Raw genomic sequence first — 7,185 nt, 5'->3', positions numbered from 1 at the left:
GAAATATATACATATACAAAGATGTATAATTTATATATTGAAATATATACATATTTCTCTCTCTCTGCCACCATTTTTCAACTCCAATTATCTCTCTTTGGCTTCATTCTTTCCCACTGTAGACAGGTTTTCTGCAAATGACAGGGAATGTGTCCTCAAGCAACTAAGCAACTCCATGTCTCAGAGAAGGAATTTGACTTAGTATGTTTGTAAATCCATCCCTGGACCAATCACTGTAGTTTATAAGATGTGAGTTCCTCCAACCCAAATGTCCATCAATGACAGACTGGATTAAGAAAATGTGGCACATATACACCATGGAATACTATGCAGCCATAAAAAAGGATGAGTTCATGTCCTTTGTAGGGTCATGGATGCAGCTGGAAACCATCATTCTCAGCAAACTGTCGCAAGAACAGAAAACCAAACACCACATGTTCTCACTCATAGGTGGGAATTGAACAATGAGAACACTTGAACACAGGAAGGGGAACATCACACACCGGGGCCTACTAGGGGGTAGGGGGTGGGGGGAGGGATAGCATTAGGAGGTATACCTAATGTAAATGACGAGTTAATGTGTGCAGCACACCAACATGGCACATGTATACATATGTAACAAACCCTCACATTGTACACATGTACCCTATAACTTAGATTATAATAAAAAAGAAAAAAAGAAATTTAAAATAAAATCACTTTATTTCCCTGCAAAAAAAAAATAAAATAAAAGATTAAATTTAGAATAAAAAAAAGATATGAGTTCCTAATGCTTTTCATTCTAGCCACCACTTGGTATTATCAGTCTCTTTGATTTTATCCATTCTAATGGGTTTGCAATGGTATATATATATGTATATGTTTAAATAAGGAAAGGATAGTAAACTTTTTTTGGGATTTCTGTTGCAACTGCCAAAAATGACATATTTGACGTATTGGTATGATGTGTTACATTGATAGATTGCCTAGTATTGTAAATTCCTTGCATTTTTAAGGTGAAACTTACTTGATCATGGTGGGTTGTTCTTTTACTATTGAATTTTAATTTCCAGGATTTTATTCAGCATCTTGCATCTCTATTTAGAAGTGAAATTAATATTTTCGAACTATAATAATCACGATTTTTTATGAGGGTTACGCTGACTTTGTAGAATACATTGGGTAGCTATCCTTAAAAGTTCTTAAAAGTTAAAAAACAAACAAAACGAGTCAAATTATCTGACTGTGGGGAATCTTTGGAAATGCTAGATTTAGTCTTAAAGTATTCATATTTAGAATGATGGGGAAACCAAAAGCTGTACTGGTGTTATAAATCTTTCTTCCTGTAGGAGCTTAAATAACATTGTTCAGGTAGGTCTTGGGGAATATAGGCATAGTCACATTATAGAACGTGAATGGGAAAAACACCGCTATATGTACACAGGAGAAAAGAAAAGGAGTAGGAAGGAATAAATTAGGGACTCTGCCTGCGTTTAAAACATTTATAAGATGAGAGGCAGCTTTAACATTTTTGAAGTTTCTGTGAACATATGGGCTTTCCTGAAAGCCTACATTTAGGTGTTTAAGATAATATTTACCTATATATCACATTCAATATTGTATAAATTTCCAATACAATCAATATATCTTTGACAAACTTTTAGTATTCTGATAATAAAAAGTAATGAAATCACAGAATTCCTATGAACTTATGTGTATTTGTTTCAGTACTAGCTATCAGGAAGGCAGAGTCACAGGTTTGGGAGGAATCAAAGTTGATCATTTGCAAAATCTCTATGGGAAAACTCCTGAGAATTGCAGATTAAAATCCATGTCAGAGCATTGACTTTTCCAGTTATGAAGAAATGAATATGTCAGCATGGTGTGTGCCCTAGCAAGACACATTTCCAGAAGTCATGCATCTCATATTCTCTAGAGAACTCAGTAGGGCAAGATATTCAGGGATGGCAAAAACCTAGTGACCATGGTTTTGGACTGATAGCCCACAGCCTTGCTCCTCACTTCTTTTATCTCTTGGAGTGACTTATTTCCTCCAGTTGCTTTGACCTGCTGTTCTTGCAGCTGCTTCATAGGGAAATGTGGAAGAAAGAGAATAATTGGAAATTGTAGAGTCTTTGGTGGAAAAATATGTCCCTAAGTTGGTATTTTAACTATAGTACTATTATTTCTTGTATTTAATAATCTAAGATTCTGGGATATAGTAATCTTTTGTTTTACTTTATATGTATAAGAAGGTTATAACTGAGGTATGTAGTGAATTACAAGAGATAATTTTTGAATGAATATAAGAATGAATTAAATGTGTTCATAATCTATTAGAATAACCCAATTATATGATTTTAAAGAAAGTCTCCTAAGAAAAATATAAAAATAGCTATTATATAGTCTAGAGATAGCTTTATGGATGTCTTTCCTCTCCTCACTTATATCTTTTACATATTTCTTTTGCATCATGTCTTTACCCCTGCTGTCTCTTTTCTTCGCTTTCACACATATACACACATATACATACACATACATACATGTACATACACATATACATATATACGTGTGTATGTACGTATAATGTATACATGTGTGTATATGTACATGTAATTATATATAATAGTAAATATGTATAAACATTCAGTGCCACATGTGTGTTTCATTTAGAATCTGCTCCTTTTTCAGCCCCTGTTATGGTTTGAATGTGTCCCCGCAAAAAATCATGTGTTGGAAACTTAATCCTCAATGCAAGAGTGTGGGAGGAAGGGTCTAATGAGACATGATTAGGCCATAATGGCTGAGGGAATATTAATGCTGCTGTCATGAGAGTGGGTTCACTATAAAAGGGCACATTTGACCCCCTTTTGCTCTCTCCTGCTCTTTGCCCTTCCACCATGGGATGACACAGCGAAGAGGCCCTCACTAGGCGCCAACCCCTCAGTCTTGGTCTTCCCAGCCTCCAGAACTGTAAGCCAATAGATTTCTGCTCATTCTACGTTACCCATTCTGTTGTATTCTGTTCTAGCAGTGCAAAATGGACTAAGATGGCCCTCCTCTCCATTTCTCTCTTTTTATTTTCCATCCCCTTTTAACTTTCTTTTTCCATGTTCCCCCTCCCAAAGTCCACATATCTCTTTGATTTCTCTCGTTCCTTTTCTAAACCAATCATTAGTTCTCTCCTCCTTCACATTTCTCTAATCTCTCCTCGTTTTTTTCTTTCTCCACACTCTTCCATGTTTCTCTGATATTAGAAACATACACACTCTCTCTCTTCTTCTAAGGCTTTCTTCCCTCTCCTTTGTGTTTTTCTCCCTCCTCTTTCGGCTTGAGCTAACATATTTTACTCTCCTGGTATCTCTGCTAGGTTTTTGTCAGTATCATAGTCTTTTTTGGGATTTATTTTTCTTCATTTATCTGTGTCTTCTTCCTTGTTTATCTACTTTTATGGATTTGTATATTTTTTACTCAGTACCCTTCTGAGTTTCTATCACTTCTTTCCCTGTTTTTCTGAGTTGCCATGCCTTTGGCTGTGTTACTCCCTTTTCTTCTAATGCATTTCTCTCTCTCCCTGATAAATTTCTCATTCTACAAGTCTGATATGGTTAGGCTTTGTGTCTCCACCCAAATCTCATCTCATCTCGAATTGTAATCCCCATAATCTCCACATGTCAAGGCAGAGAATGACGGGGGCGGTTTCTCCATGCTGTTCTCATGATAGTGAGTGAGTTCTCCTGTAGGGGGCTCTTCCCCCTTCACTCAGCACTTCTTCCTGCTGCCCTGTGAAGAAGGTGTCTTGCTTCCCTTTTGCCTTCTGCCATAATTGTAAGTTTCCCAAGGCTTCCTCAGGCGTGCTGAACTATGAGTCAATTAAACCTCTTTCCTTTATAAATTACCCAGTCTCCGGCAGGTCTTTATACCAGCATGAGAATGGACTAATAGATATACACATCATAAGCCTGCCATATCTCACAGGAAAAATAATGTGCACCTTCAGCACTAGTTTATATCCACACAAGCACATTTATCACAATATATCACTTATTTATTTCTGAATGCTAGGTAGAGTGGTTGCTGCTAAGACAGGGTACAGTGAGGACAATGAGAAAGGGCAAACCTGGATTTGAATCCTACCCGCATCAGTTGGACAAGTTTCTTAGCTTCCCTAGGCATGTTTTCCTAACTGATAATTATAAGGTGAACCATATAATTTATTGCCCAAACTGAGGCACTTTTATTGAGGGTGAAAGGGTGGTTCTAAAAACAAAATTAAACAATAGTTGGAAATATTTATGTATCGACCCACAAATTGATTTTGTTTTTTTAATAGACTTATAAAATAGTTTTATGCAAAAACTTTTTAAAACTGAAATCTTCCAAAGTAAAAATAACATGTTTGTGTATAGTAAAGCAAATTACAAAAAATTTATACTGATTATCTGAACACTAAGACAACATAAGTAGACGAGTTATTGTTTGAGACTTAGTTACATACCTTTTTTGCTTTGCTTATGCGATTAAGCTACAGACGTTGATGTTTTCTGGCTACCCCAGAAGCATATTGGATCTTAATTTGCATAGTACCTTGAATGTGAAGGCCTTAGTGTTGAAGGTGGAAAGGAAGTCAGGGGTTGTATTGTGCTTATATACATATATCCAGTTAATCCTTGTTTTTTTCCCAATATGTTACCCACCACCACTCTGGACTGTTCCTAGTGTCTTCCAGTCCATAAGATCCTCTGTCTTGCCCTCTTTTAAAAATAAACCTTGAAATGGGAGATGGTTGGTTAATTTTCTGTCCAGAATGAGGGTGGGCATTTGGGGATCTAGAAAGCTGAGTGCTTCTGAGATTTGCAGTTAATCTTCCTTATTTGAGAATCCCCTCCAACACAGTTCTACTTCCAGTGACTATTTAGTGAGGCTTTTGGAGGATTCTGTGAGTCAAATTAGCTTGGTTATTGTCTTCTTCACTACTATATTCACTTTTCTTAGGAACTACTGAGTCATTTTCCATTTTCCATATACTTTTCAGTTTCCAAAATTTTGTCCGTGTCATCTTCTCTCCCATCTTATACAATTTTGTGTGTCTGTACCTTTAAAACATCCCCTTGGCGGGGGGAGGAGGCAGAGGGAGGAGGAGGAGGAAGAATTCGTCGGAAGTCCAGCGCTGGCGGCGGCGGCGGCGGCGGCGGCGGCGGCGGCGGAGGGGAAAGGAAAGAGGAAGGCGGAGCGGCGAGAGGCGGAGACAGAGCCGAACAGGGGCGGCACCACGGCACGAGCCCTGCACAGTCCAGTGTGAGGGGAGCGACGCGAAGAGCAGTCGACGGCGCTGCCGCCACCACCACCGCCATAGACACACTCTCATCCTACGGGCTACGCCTGGGCCTTGCTGCCAGGAAGCTTCGGCCCCGCAGCTCGGCTTGCTGCGGTCTTAGGTTTCTTTACCTCCAGAAAGAAGAATATTGACCCCTTGAATTCTGGAAGTTCATTGAAGAATCTGAAATTAGGGACTTATTTCAAATTTGGACATGGCTAATCGAGGTGCAACAAGACCCAACGGGCCAAATACTGGAAATAAAATATGCCAGTTCAAACTAGTACTTCTGGGAGAGTCTGCTGTTGGCAAATCAAGCCTAGTGCTTCGTTTTGTGAAAGGCCAATTTCATGAATTTCAAGAGAGTACCATTGGGGCTGCTTTTCTAACCCAAACTGTATGTCTTGATGACACTACAGTAAAGTTTGAAATACGGGATACAGCTGGTCAAGAACGATACCATAGCCTAGCACCAATGTACTACAGAGGAGCACAAGCAGTCATAGTTGTATATGATATCACAAATGAGGAGTCCTTTGCAAGAGCAAAAAATTGGGTTAAAGAACTTCAGAGGCAAGCAAGTCCTAACACTGTAATAGCTTTAGCAGGAAACAAGGCCAACCTAGCAAATAAAAGAGCAGTAAATTTCCAGGAAGCACAGTCCTTTGCAGATGACAATAGTTTATTATTCATGGAGACATCAGCTAAAACATCAATGGATGTAAATGAAATATTCATGGCAATAGCTAAAAAATTGCCAAAGGATGAACCACAAAATCCAGGAGCAAATTCTGCCAGAGGAAGAGGAGTAGACCTCACCGAACCCACACGACCAACCAGGAGTCAGTGTTGTAGTAACTAAACCTCTAGTTTGAACTAGCTGGAAGAGTCTTCTGCTTCCTAAATGTTAATGACAATGGAATTGGAGCATTTAACCAGCCCAGTATGACTTCCAAAAGAAGAGACTTATGATAGAGTCAAGTTTCTAATACACAATTATTTTAAGTGTTTTGAACTTAATTTTTAATAACATGCATGGGTCCTCACTGATGTTTCAACAGTAGGGAAAAAATGAGAACTATGCGGACACTTGTTTCAATGGAAGGTTAGGGGGAATAATTTCTCATCACTAGGAATATAGACAAATGACTGTCTGGACCCACACAGTTAACCAGCCCATTTCTCCACACTGGTACAGTAGTCACCTGTGAAAAAAAATTTGGAACTTACTAATTTGGGCTTTTCAAAAACATCCATTTTTTAGAAGGAGATTCTAAAATTATTTATGATGCTTAGCCGTAGTATTCAGGCAAATGTTCATTTCTCCTGGTATCTGTATTTAAAATGTACATTTCACATTTTAATAAATTAACCACAAGAAAATAATCACACATATACAAGGTCGGGGGGTGGGGAAGAGTATTAATGGTATCTTAATTATAGCCAGTCCCGTTTTTTTTTTAAATGGGGTAAAAATCAAATGCAATCCCATCTTGTTTTAAGAATTTGAGAACTAATAAATGCACCTTAATGGATAGTGTTCCTTTCAAACATGTGAGTTCTTTAACAAAAATGAAATAAACCAGGTGTCTGTGATTTCTGATTAATCACTACTGGCCATTACATAGGTTTTGTTGTTTGGGGAAGCAGTGATTAATCAGAAATCACAGACACCTGGTTTATTTCATTTTTGTTAAAGAACTCACATGTTTGAAAGGAACACTATCCATTAAGGTGCATTTATTACTCTGTTTATTACTCTGCCTGTATAGCTACAGTGAAGACTTATAGTAAAGTAAATCTTGAAGTCAGGTAGTGTCAGTTCTCCAACTTTATTATCCCTCAATATTGTGTTGGCCATTCTGGGTGTTTTGTCTTTTGATATAAAC

At 37.9% G+C, this 7,185-nt stretch overlaps 1 non-coding gene across 1 annotated transcript; it reads left to right on the top strand.

Annotated features, from left to right (window-relative positions):
• The first annotated feature begins 5,175 nt into the window (after positions 1 to 5,175).
• Positions 5,176 to 6,878, top strand: LOC102136069 (ras-related protein Rab-5A). Its single transcript, XR_006695232.3, has one exon. It is a non-coding gene; the product is annotated as a ras-related protein Rab-5A (transcript).
• The last annotated feature ends 307 nt before the right edge of the window (positions 6,879 to 7,185 follow it).

This window comes from Macaca fascicularis, chromosome X, assembly GCF_037993035.2.
Source record: "Macaca fascicularis isolate 582-1 chromosome X, T2T-MFA8v1.1".
Taxonomy (NCBI): Eukaryota; Metazoa; Chordata; class Mammalia; order Primates; family Cercopithecidae; genus Macaca; species Macaca fascicularis.
This window is presented reverse-complemented; position numbering and strand designations above follow the sequence as displayed.